Here is an 11,325-nt window from a genome sequence, read left to right as displayed (position 1 = left end):
GTGGTACATCTTTGGTATTATTGGGGATTTTTTCTGAACACTTGCATCAGATTCTTTTGGTATCTCCAGAAGACACTAGGGCTTAAACCAACCATGTAAAATAGTCTCAGAAAGTTACTAGCCAGCAAAAACTTTACTCACATACTTTTTAGTCAAAGCTTGTGGAGGAGGAACAGAGCACAGTGTTTTTCCTTTTCCAGACCCTCTTGTGAGTAAAATGCAGGCAAGTAAAATATTTTACAGGCGACAAACACTGTCAAAGGGGCACAGAGTGATCTGTGCTTCTTCTGCCAGACCACATGGTTCCTGTGCTGCGCACCCTGCATGTTTAGGGGAGTGGTTAAAAGCAAGACTGGTGCAACTTTTGTGTCCTGCATATCCAGAAAGGACACATAGCAGGCTGGTGGTGGAAAGATGGAGTGATCCATGCCTCTGATATCAACCCACTTGATTTCTATGCTGGCCATGCAGCAAAGGGCTTTGTCTAGTACAGAAGTTCAGCAGGCCAGCAAGAAAGGTATATGGGTTGTTCTGCCCCCTTACCATCACTCACCATGTTTGCACACCAGATGAGCTGTCATGCTCACCAAGTATAGAAACCCAACCAGTTACCACACCATTTCTGTGCTGGATGCATGGAAGAGGCAGCTGCTTTCTCCACATCCAATTTCTCCACCTGGCAATGGAGAAATTGATCCCTCTGTTCATTCACTACCAACCTGATGCACTTATGTGCTAGATATGCATGGTGTTTGCCTAGCAACAATGGAGGCAGCAGAGGAAAGGAGTGCTCCTTCCCTCTGGCACCAGCATGCTTAGTATCTGTGCACATAGGAAGGAACCTCATCTCCTGCATGTTTATATGGCGATGTAATGAGCTGTTAGAAGAAGGACAAAGCTCTGCATCCATCCTCTGGCACCCCACATAGTTTCTATGCTGCACATGGAGGAGGCCAAAGTGCCTTCTTCCATACCCAGCATAGAAATGCAGTGGGCTACCAGAGTCCTCTACTCATCTTCTGGCAGCCTGCTTGATTTCTGTGGTAGGCAGGGAGGAGAGCCCTATTGAATCAGATCAAAGGTCCATCTAGTCAAGCATTCTGTTCTCACAGTGGCCAATCAGATGTCTGTGGGTAGCCCAAAACAAGCAGGACCCAAATGTAGTGACACCTCTTCCCAGCAACTGGTATTTGCTGGTAAACACCATCCTTCTGACAGCCCACTCACTCATCTGTATGCAGTATTGCTATCTATGCTAACCAGGGGTGTGGTTAAAAGCCAACATCTGGAGCATTTCCAAAGCTAGGCACTTTTATCCATTTTGGAATAGCCACTGACCAACGTATAATGTTTTAAACCAAGCTGTAATCTATTTTGATGAAGGGCAGTTTATAGATATTAAAATTAATATATTAATGCTTCTTTCTCCCGTATCCCCTCATCATGGATTAAAATGTGCAAATGGCGGTCAGATCCTTCCCTACTCACCACCAATGAACATTATAAAGTATAAAATAAGGCTTATACAGTCATACCTCAGGAATACGCTTCGGGTTAGGCATTTTCGGGTTGCGCTCCGCGGCGACCCAGAAGTAACAGCGCGCATTACTTCTGGGTTTCGCCGTGCGCGCATGTGCAGACCATCAAAATGACATCATGCACAGAAGCGCCAAAACGTGACCCGCGTACGCGCAGACGCGCGGACATGGGTTACGTTCGCTTCAGGGTGCGAACGGGGCTCCGGAACAGATCCCGTTCGCATCCCAAGGTACCACTGTATCTGCATGCTCCCTTCAAAACCCATGTCTCTTTTTGCATTCAGGTATTCATAACAAACGCCAGCTCCCTCAGCCAGTAAAGCAAGATGAGCGCTGCAACCCCAGAGTCGTTCACGACTGGACTTAACTGCCAGGGGTCCCTTTACCTTTTTTATTCATAACAAAGTACAAGCTGCAACATAAGAAGTGGCCCCCAAATCTGGGCCAACAGAGAAGACCAGACTCTCAGGCTGCAGCAGCTGTGCATACAGAGGACTGCCAGCCATGAGCCCCACCATCCAGCGATTTCCCACAAACAAGAGTTACCTAATGCTATCCATTTCAAGTGCAACTATTTTCAATTAAAACTTATATAGCCTGGCACAGAGAAGCTGAGCTTGAAGAGAATGCAGCTACCTTTTCAAGAGTTAAAATGCCTATGTAAAGTACACTTCAAATTAGAAACAGATTGATTCCTGGGCAGAAAAAGGTCGTAAACGGTGTAGGGGATTATTTCAATCACAGAGCAGGTAGTCTCAGCCAAGAACCACAAGCAGAGATAAGTGAAAGGGTGTTGCAGGTTTGCACTGAACAGCAACCTCAAATTCCAGCCACAAATGTATTTTCAGACTGATGAATGATGGAAGCATTTTTAAGGCACAAAAAAGGGAATGGTTGGAAAGAGATCTGTGCAGTTCAGCAAATCAGTCTTAGGTTTGTGCATGTCAGAGTATCTCCATTTATTGGGCTAAACCTGGATAGACCCCAACAGCCCTACAGCTCCCTTCCCTCTTTCTCTCGCAGCAACTCTATGTTATATTTCTATCACAGCATGCTTTCCTAGGCTTAGGCCCCCTTAGGCCAGGGGTCAGCAAACTTTTTCAGCAGGGGGCCGGTCCACTGTCCCTCAGACCTTGTGGGGGGCCAGACCGTGGGGGGGGATGAACGAATTCCTATGCCCCACAAATAACCCAGAGATGCATTAAAAACAACACACACATGTAAAAACACCAGACAGGCCCCACAAATCACCAGAGATGCATTTTAAATAAAAGGACACATTCTACTCATGTAAAAACACACTGATTCCCGGACTGTCCGCGGGCCGGATTTAGAAGCCGATTGGGCTGGATCCGGCCCCTGGGCCTTAGTTTGCCAACCCATGCTCTAAAAGGGGTCAGCAACCTTTTTCAGCAGGGGGCCGGTCCACTGTCCCTCAGACCTTGTGGGGGGCCAGTCTTTATTTTGAAGAAAAAGAACGAATTCCTATGCCCCACAAATAACCCAGAGATGCTTTTTGAATAAAAGCACACATTCTACTCATGTAAAAACATGCTGATTCCCGGACCGTTCATGGGCTGGATTGAGAAGGCAACTGGGCCGCATCTGGCCCATGGGCCTTAGTTTGCCTACCCATGGCTTAGGCTGTCCCAACATTCATCCCTGACATGCACCACCACTACCATCTCCATCCAGTTCACCAATGTGTTATCTTCTCCATTGCCCCTATTTCCTTACTGAACGTGACCTGTTTTAACACTACCACTGTTTGCCATGTTGTTAGTTTCCAGAGTCCCAAATTACCTCTCCACAGATTTGCAAAAATGGCTGGAGAGGCTAGAGCTAAAGCTTAAAAATATATATATATAAATGAATGCAGCAGGAGTGAGGGTGGTTTCCAAGTCAAAAATTCCCTCCGTTCTATTGACATGATAACCTTGCATTTATCAGTCAGTACTTTCTAGCATTCCTCTGGAGCTACTGCCAATTTGCCTCTCATCTCTCGCCATTAAGCTTAAAGGTAAGTGTGTGGAGTAATTGAGACCTGAATTTCGCAAACCGGGTCCCTTAAGGCTACTGGTTTTCATCAGATCCTGAGTGCTGTCCCAAAACATACACAATGAAATAATTTTTGAATAATATTGCTACAGGCGAAAAACTGCGGGAACCATCATGGGGCAAGCTTTCCACCTGTCCTGCCCCACTTCAACCGCTGCCTGAGATTCTTATAAGGAAGACATGCTGAAGTATTTACTCTTGTTCTCTCTAGCATTTTTCTGGGGACTGCACTTTGCCTTTTGGGCAGGAACATGCATGTATTTGGTCTTAATATTTTTTGAAATGTTAAGATTTAGTTTTGAATCGTCGTTTGTATTGTTTGTGTCTGAAAAAAGGCCCTGGGGCCCCCTTTTTTTGGCCAAATGGTGGCATATTAATAAACAGTAATAAAACATAACAAAAAGCTCTTCTCAAGCCATTTTCTGAAGGAACAGAATGGTTTACCAGGGATAATCCTCATTGGCCTGTTTTGGGAAAGCATGGTTTATTGCTACATGAACAAACTGTAGCAAGCCTCATTCTTGCACTGTCTTCCTCTTTCATTCACTAACAGAAGCAACCAAAAGCATATGGTTCCAGTTTTAAGCAAACCATAGATCCCCATTGCAGATGAACTCTAGGAATATTGGTTGGTTCAAACCATAGTTAGCAAGAGGCTGATTTCAAGTCTTATTTTCACAAATGTAAATAACACTGCATACTTTGCTCCAATTGCAAAATTTAAAGGTTTTTGTACTGCAATCTCTACGGCACAACCTCCAATCCAAAGCAGTTACAATAATTCAAAATAAATATCACCTGTCTAGTCGGCAATCAGATAAAGGTGGTCTAGCTAGGAGCAATGCTAGCCGAGAAGCTGAGCACATGAAATATTAAGGGGTACAAAGAATTTCCTATACTACTAGATGGAAAGAGACAGTGCTTGCTGATTCATACTGCCGTTATTCCAATTTCAAATTATCTAGTTTCTCTTGTCCTCTTATTACACTTATCAGCCAAATAAAATAAACAGTGATGCAGAGAACAATGGCCTTAATAGCTTAATGAGCAGAGTGTCTTGCAAAGTACAGTGAAGAGCCTTCCTCAGCTATCAGAGTCATTGAGACTAAAATAAACTTCCAAGTCCTTGGAATCTGGAGACTGTTGCATGATAAACATGTGAGTCAACTGTTTCCAACAGGCTTCGTAGCTGGCTAGGCAGAGCCTGTTGCACCAGCCTAACTCTTTATATTAGGATGCATTGACCTTGCAGTTTCATAATCAATGATCTGGGACTGTTCAATAATTTTTCAAGACAAGGCCCCAAAAATATTTCCCAGTTTTAAGGCATCTTAAATCAAAGATGAGTGGAGTGTTGAATTTGCCACCTATGTCCAAATATCACCCAATATAAATGAGATTCTGTTCAACTCCTCTACACTGGACACATTATCTATCCAGCTACCACTAAGCATACACACATACTTTAATATGTATTATATCACCCATACACTGTCTCTATAGTGTCCAGAAAGATAGGAAAGGTTATACACAACAGACAAGGACTCTGATTTTCACCATGGCAACCAGCTTATTTATAATGTGGCCTACCTTCATCAAAGCACAGCAAAAAAAACACAAACCTAAATGCAAGTGTAGTGGTACATTCAAGTACTGAGATGAAGAAGCTTGCATAAGCATGTAAATGAACTGCTTCCATTACATTATATGTACAATTATTAGCATTTACTCTTGGATATTCCTTCTCCTTTTTAGCCCAGGTAAAAGTAATAGGGAGAAAAAATAATTATTAAAGGTTCGAGTACACATCAGCATCAAAGGTAGGAGACCTCCTTAGAGTGCTTGCTTTTAAAAGGGACAACTTCAGCACTGGAAAGGGAAGATATAGAAGATGGTGGTTAGGCAGCAGGGAAGCGGGTAGATACAGTGACATGTTCCTTACGAACCTCTGTCACATGTACAGGAATCAGAATAAAAAAGATGATCTATCCATGAGAGAACTACATTGTGTCTGGCACAAAACTTCTGGGATTTCAAGCGAAAGCGTCTATTTCAAGGCAAGTAACACCAAATCACGAAAACTAATTGATACTGTTAATTGGAAACTACGCAAAACATTTTCCAATGAAACTATTGTTTTACGTGAGTAGCTACTTCCTGGGATATTCAAAGTGGCAGCTTAACAAATCACTGATAGTAAAAATGTACTCACCCTATTATTTGTTTTGTCAACAACATGTCAGTAGCTTCTTCTGACTGGTTCTAAGTCTTAGCATATAAAATGTGTGAACACTCAGGGAAAAGCACAAGCTTTCTTAAGAGATAATCCTTTGTGAAAAGGTGCATAAACAACCTTTCCATATGAAAGAAATGAGTCAGAAAGCAGGGGAAAGGTCTACCAGGATTTCTTTATACTGACTGATCTAACACAAAAAGAAAGACAATTAGGTTTCTGGAGAATTTCTCTCTCTACTACTGTAAATAAGTTGGTAATTGTATAACACCAATCTCTATTTGTTGCTTTTTGGCTTTAAGATATTCTAATCAACAGGAAACTTCCTAATCTCTTTGTTCTGGTCAGACATTAAGACAAGATACTAAAAGGAGTGATAAAAATCGGGAGTGATCAACCAAACTCTAGATGTGGAGGTTACTGGAAGTTAATATATTTTCAAGTGAGGACTTTCTTACTTAAAGGTAAAGGTAAAGGGACCCCTGACCATTAGGTCCAGTAGTGGCCGACTCTGGGGTTGCGGTGCTCATCTCGCTTTATTGGCCGAGGGAGCCGCCGTACAGCTTCCAGGTCATGTGACCAGCATGACTAAGCCGCTTCTGGCGAACCAGAGCAGCACACGGAAACGCCGTTTACCTTCCCGCCGGAGCGGTACCTATTTATCTACTTGCACTTTGACGTGCTTTCGAACTGCTAGGCACATCCAATTCAGATTCATCTTTATTACAACAGGAGCACACCTGGCATTTTCCAGCAGAGGATATCTGGTAGGCAATATACCTAAAACAACCAAGTGATAAAAATCTTATGGCTTCCAAGTTGATTGTTAGAAGCTAGAAATTAGTTACAGGAGACTCTCCACTGAAAAGTCAGTTCATGTATTGTACATGGTTTTGGAAATTTACACTGCCAACCACAGATGGGGTGCACACTAAGTTCAACGCAACCTGTCACGTGCAGCACCTAGGACAATGTTGGCAAAACATGAATGTTAATTAGTGGGAGCTGTAGCATGACAGATCTTGTATGCTCTAATTTTGTGAATTGGCTATATTCCACTATGGAACTTGGAATGGCATACCACCCAAATAACAGGATGAATCATTCATGCCATGCTGCAATGTGCTCAGAAGGTCTCATAATATAACATCACAAAACCACAGAATTGTAGGGTTATAAGGGATAGAAGGTCATCTTTTCCAGTTCCCTTTCTACAGGCAGATATTGTCAGAACAGCCAGGAGCAAGCAATGAGGTAATTATTGATATAAGCTTTCAGGTCAAGCCAGCTACTAAGATCTTACTCCTCCTTCCTGATATGAGATTTGTCCACTGTTTAACTAGCTAAAAATCCTCTTTTTATGTAGGATGCTTTTTGAGAGATAGGGAAGCAAAGAAGGTCATCCCATCATTAGCTCTGCTACCGACATGTACTGTAATATGTGTTCTATGTGCCAGGAATCAAGTTATGCAGTGCAAATGAACATTTTACATGCATGACCTCAATATACAGACCTAAATTGGTTTAATAATATACTTGTAATTTTAATTTCTTTGAATACTGTCCTGAAATTCCATTTTTAGATGAACCGTTAACACGTTCACATCAGTGCGAGTGAATCGTTTTACTGCAGGCCTGTGAGTGAGGAGCCCATGATCTTGCAGTACACTTCCAATTTCTTAATCAAGTTAAACGTTTGGCTCTTTTACATGTGCACTAGCCTTCATTTGTGTATGTAACAAAGCTCTGAATTTCCCTGCCAGTGCATCTGGAGACTGGATCCCAAGCTTCACAAAATCTAGAACATCCCTCCATGCCCTGGGGTTAAGTTACAGTGGCAACTGAGCTCTTTAAAGTGCGCTGGAAGCAATGTCACTTCTTGATTCACAGCCTCATTTTTCAAAATAAACCTACATATCTTTCCTTCCTATGCTGTTCACATTCCTCTCAATTTATTTATTTTTTTTAATTTTTTGTTGCTGTTGTTGTTGTTGCTAATTAAGCAGCCTTTGTTTTGTTTTGAAAACATACTCACCATATGGACCTCACTAGCTTAATCTGTTAATTTTACTGAAAGAGGGGTAGCTTTTAGAGAAGTGGAGACAACTTAATGATTGTGTCACAATCCCCGCCTGTTCAGATCTGACCAATCCAAAGTGGATTGGAATATCTATGAGTTCTAAGGAATCAAGAAGACAAGAATTTTAAAAAAAGAATGGGGAATGTTTATAATGTATATATAAAATCATTGTAAACAGGTCAAAACATTAGTAGGATTTTAAACACACTTGTAATGTAACAGGATGTATAGATAACTTAGGAAGATGAAAAATTGGAGAAATATTGATATGCAGTTGAAAACAGAATCAAAAGGACCCAGGGAGGGGATGGGGGGAAGTCAGGAGATTCAGAGTAATTTCAATATGTGAATATTGTATGGTTTTTTATGTATGTTTATTTTCTTTCGCTTTTTCTTTCTTTATCTTTGAAAATCAAATTAAAAGATTATTTTTAAAAAAGGAATATCTCTGAGTTCACGAGTGCACATTTAGTGATGGTGGTGGAAGGTTAAACACGCATTTACAACACCGTGCAGCAACCTTTTTGATGGAATATGTGAAGATTAGTCATCTTTATGAAGCTGGGAAGGAGCATCAGGACCCAGTGAAGTGCCCTCTCTCTCCCCCTCTCCTTCCATTATTATGTGCTGGCTTCAGCATAAAGATCCTGACTTGCTTCATCATCATATTTATTATTCACTCACTTATTCTTGGCTTAGTTTAAGAAGCCTAGAATTATTGTCCTTTATTATGCCAATCCAAACTAACTGAAAGTAAATGTTAAGTACTGAAAGGAAGAGAAGTGTCATATCCACACTATAGGTCAACTGTAGAAGATCCAAACCATTTAGCACATTTCTTTTTGTTTGTTTTTCCAAAAACAACAACACTAAACAACACTAAAGCACCAGTTTCCCATTCAAGTACAATTTCAAGTTCAGGTTTTCAAAAAGCAGGTATATGTTTACAGGTATATGAAGATTTTAACTGTTCGCAAAACGCAAGCAAGCTTTGAAAGAAACTACAAAAACTGCTAGTGGTGCGTGAAAGAAACAAAGCAATATATTTACTAAAATATATTCTTCATAGCTGCAGCCTGGAATTTTTCCTTTCTCGTCAGGGAAGCAAAAAAGAACAACTACACTGACATCTAAGTACGCAGGCTGATTACAGTTTTACTTTCAAAAGAGCTTGGATTGATTTTTTTTTTATAGATTTGAAATAAATTAAACTAGATTGACTCACTTGAGAATGGCCATAATCCCTTAGTCAGATCCCAAAGAACTCTTACCAAACCAGCTGTTAATTTAGGATTTATAAGATAAAGCATGAGAAATCCACCCCCTCGTACCTAAGAGCAGCAGCTGACATCATCACTGAAAGGGGCAAGCTGCACATTACACATTGCAGTTGTACACACTTCTCTGTTGTCTAGTGGCCTTGGAAAGGGCAGAGTAGCATTAGAAAAGTAACAGGAGGAAAGTCTAACACCTCCCATACCAGCAACTTTCTCTTAAAACTCCCCCCAAACCCAACTCCCCCCACCCCAGCATTCCAGATCCTGTTGGTAAACATGGGACCAGAACAGGAGGACGAGGGTTCAAGTCAGGTGGGATATATGTCCGGAATCTGTGGAAAGTAAGTAGTCAAGGGAAGCTTAAAACACTTCCTTCCCTCCTGTTTCTTCTTCAGATTTCCCCCTCCTAAGATGCTTTGCACTGGAGAAGCCATGACACCTAAATAGGTGCAGGAAAACATTCAGATTGCAGCTAACTTGGCAACCTGTTAATTCCTTTAGGAACTAACCAGAAAGTTCAAGTGTGATGGCTACGAGGGAACTTGGGTGTGCGGAGGAGAAATGGAAACCACATTTTATAGGACATTTTCCCCTTAAGAATCATAATATGCAGGCTTCTCATATTTCCTTTCAATCAGAATGTTTTAAATCACTGGATTGGTTTCCCCATGCCCTACTGGAACTAAGGCCAGGTACCTGCAGCTGAAATAGCACATCCTTTTCCTGTTTACCTCATCTTCTCTTTCCTCTCCCCATCCCATTAGGAACACAGGAAGCTACACTGAACTGAAGCAGACCATTGGTCCAGCTGGCTCAGTGCTGACTGGCAGAAGCTCCCCGGGGTTTCAGACAGGGGTTTCTCCCACCCAACCCTCCTGGGGACACCAGGGGCTGAACCCGGGACCTTTTGCATTCAAAGCAGATGTTCTACTGCTGAGCTGTGGTCCTTCCCCCTAACATTGCTGCAGGTATGTCTTCTTGTGCCACCGAAAGCACAGTGATGGTGCTCTACATACAAGCAAGTAGGCAAAATGAAATTCTTCAGAAAATAGCATATTTTATATCAGGAGTGTGGAATCTCAGGCTCAGGATCCAAATGTGGAACTCCAGGCCTCTTTTCCTGGCCCTTGGTATTCTCCCAGCCCACACCCTTCACTGGCTTTTTTTTCTCCACATGCTCCTTGAGTGTTTTTGCCTAGCTGGAACATATTGTTGAAGTGTGATGATACATCTCGCTTGCCTGACTGGGAAGGTGTATGTTGCATGGCTAGAACATTCTCTACTGCAGAAAGGTAAAAGTCACATCCATTGCTCCTCCCACTTTGCCTCTGGCCACACCCAGTAATGACAAGCAGCCATTGGAAGGGTGCCTATAACAGAATGCAGCCCTCGGATTGTTCTAGCGTACCAACACAAGGACACTTAATACATGCATTCTCAGGCTTAGGTATTCTCATACTTTGGAGTCTTGCAAAAGCCTCCATTTATCTGAACATTTTTAATTATATCCTTACATCTGTGATTATTATGCTGGATTTGAAAGTAATGCCTAGGGTTCAAGTCATTACGGAGGTAATTCTAACTCAAATTGTGCACTTCAGTTTTCTAACTTATATTTTGCAACACTCAAATCAAAATTTGATAATGCCAACAAGCAAGACCTGCCTTAAGACATCAAGGCTGCATAGGCTGAAAATCCAAATTAAAAAGCATACCTAAATATTTATAAGCAAGTACAAAAAGGTATTTAAATTTGCATAACTGAAGTAGATACTTCCTAGAAAACAATCGTTTACCAAAGTTTTCAAGCACTGTTTCTTCATCTTTCATGTGGACTCCATGATGGTGACAGCAATCACAATGAAATATGTCTCACCCACTACGTTTCTCAGAGTACACCCAAGAAATGCTAGCTGGTTCTGTCACATTCCTTTCAGCCCTCTTGATATTTACCAGCAACAAGTTTATCTGCATAGGTTACAGCTACACTCCCACTCCTGGTCCTCCAAATAACAAACAACCCCCTTCTACTCTATGATTCTGCAAAACTGGCAAATGCATTCTAATAAATAGGAGTATCTGGGAATTTTCCATAAAAGTAAACTAGCACTCAGTGGTCATAAACAATCAGTGTCTCCC

The 11,325-nt window shown here is 41.7% G+C and overlaps 1 protein-coding gene across 40 annotated transcripts in view; it reads right to left on the bottom strand.

Annotated features, from left to right (window-relative positions):
• TCF7L2 (transcription factor 7 like 2) overlaps nucleotides 1-11,325 on the bottom strand; it is a 202,305-nt gene that overhangs the window by 154,181 nt on the left and 36,799 nt on the right. The window lies entirely within an intron of this gene.

This window comes from Podarcis filfolensis (genome assembly GCF_964270895.1).
Source record: "Podarcis filfolensis genome assembly, chromosome: 5".
NCBI lineage: Eukaryota > Metazoa > Chordata > Lepidosauria > Squamata > Lacertidae > Podarcis > Podarcis filfolensis.
Note: the sequence above shows the minus strand (reverse complement) of the source record. Positions and strands in the feature narration are given on the sequence as shown.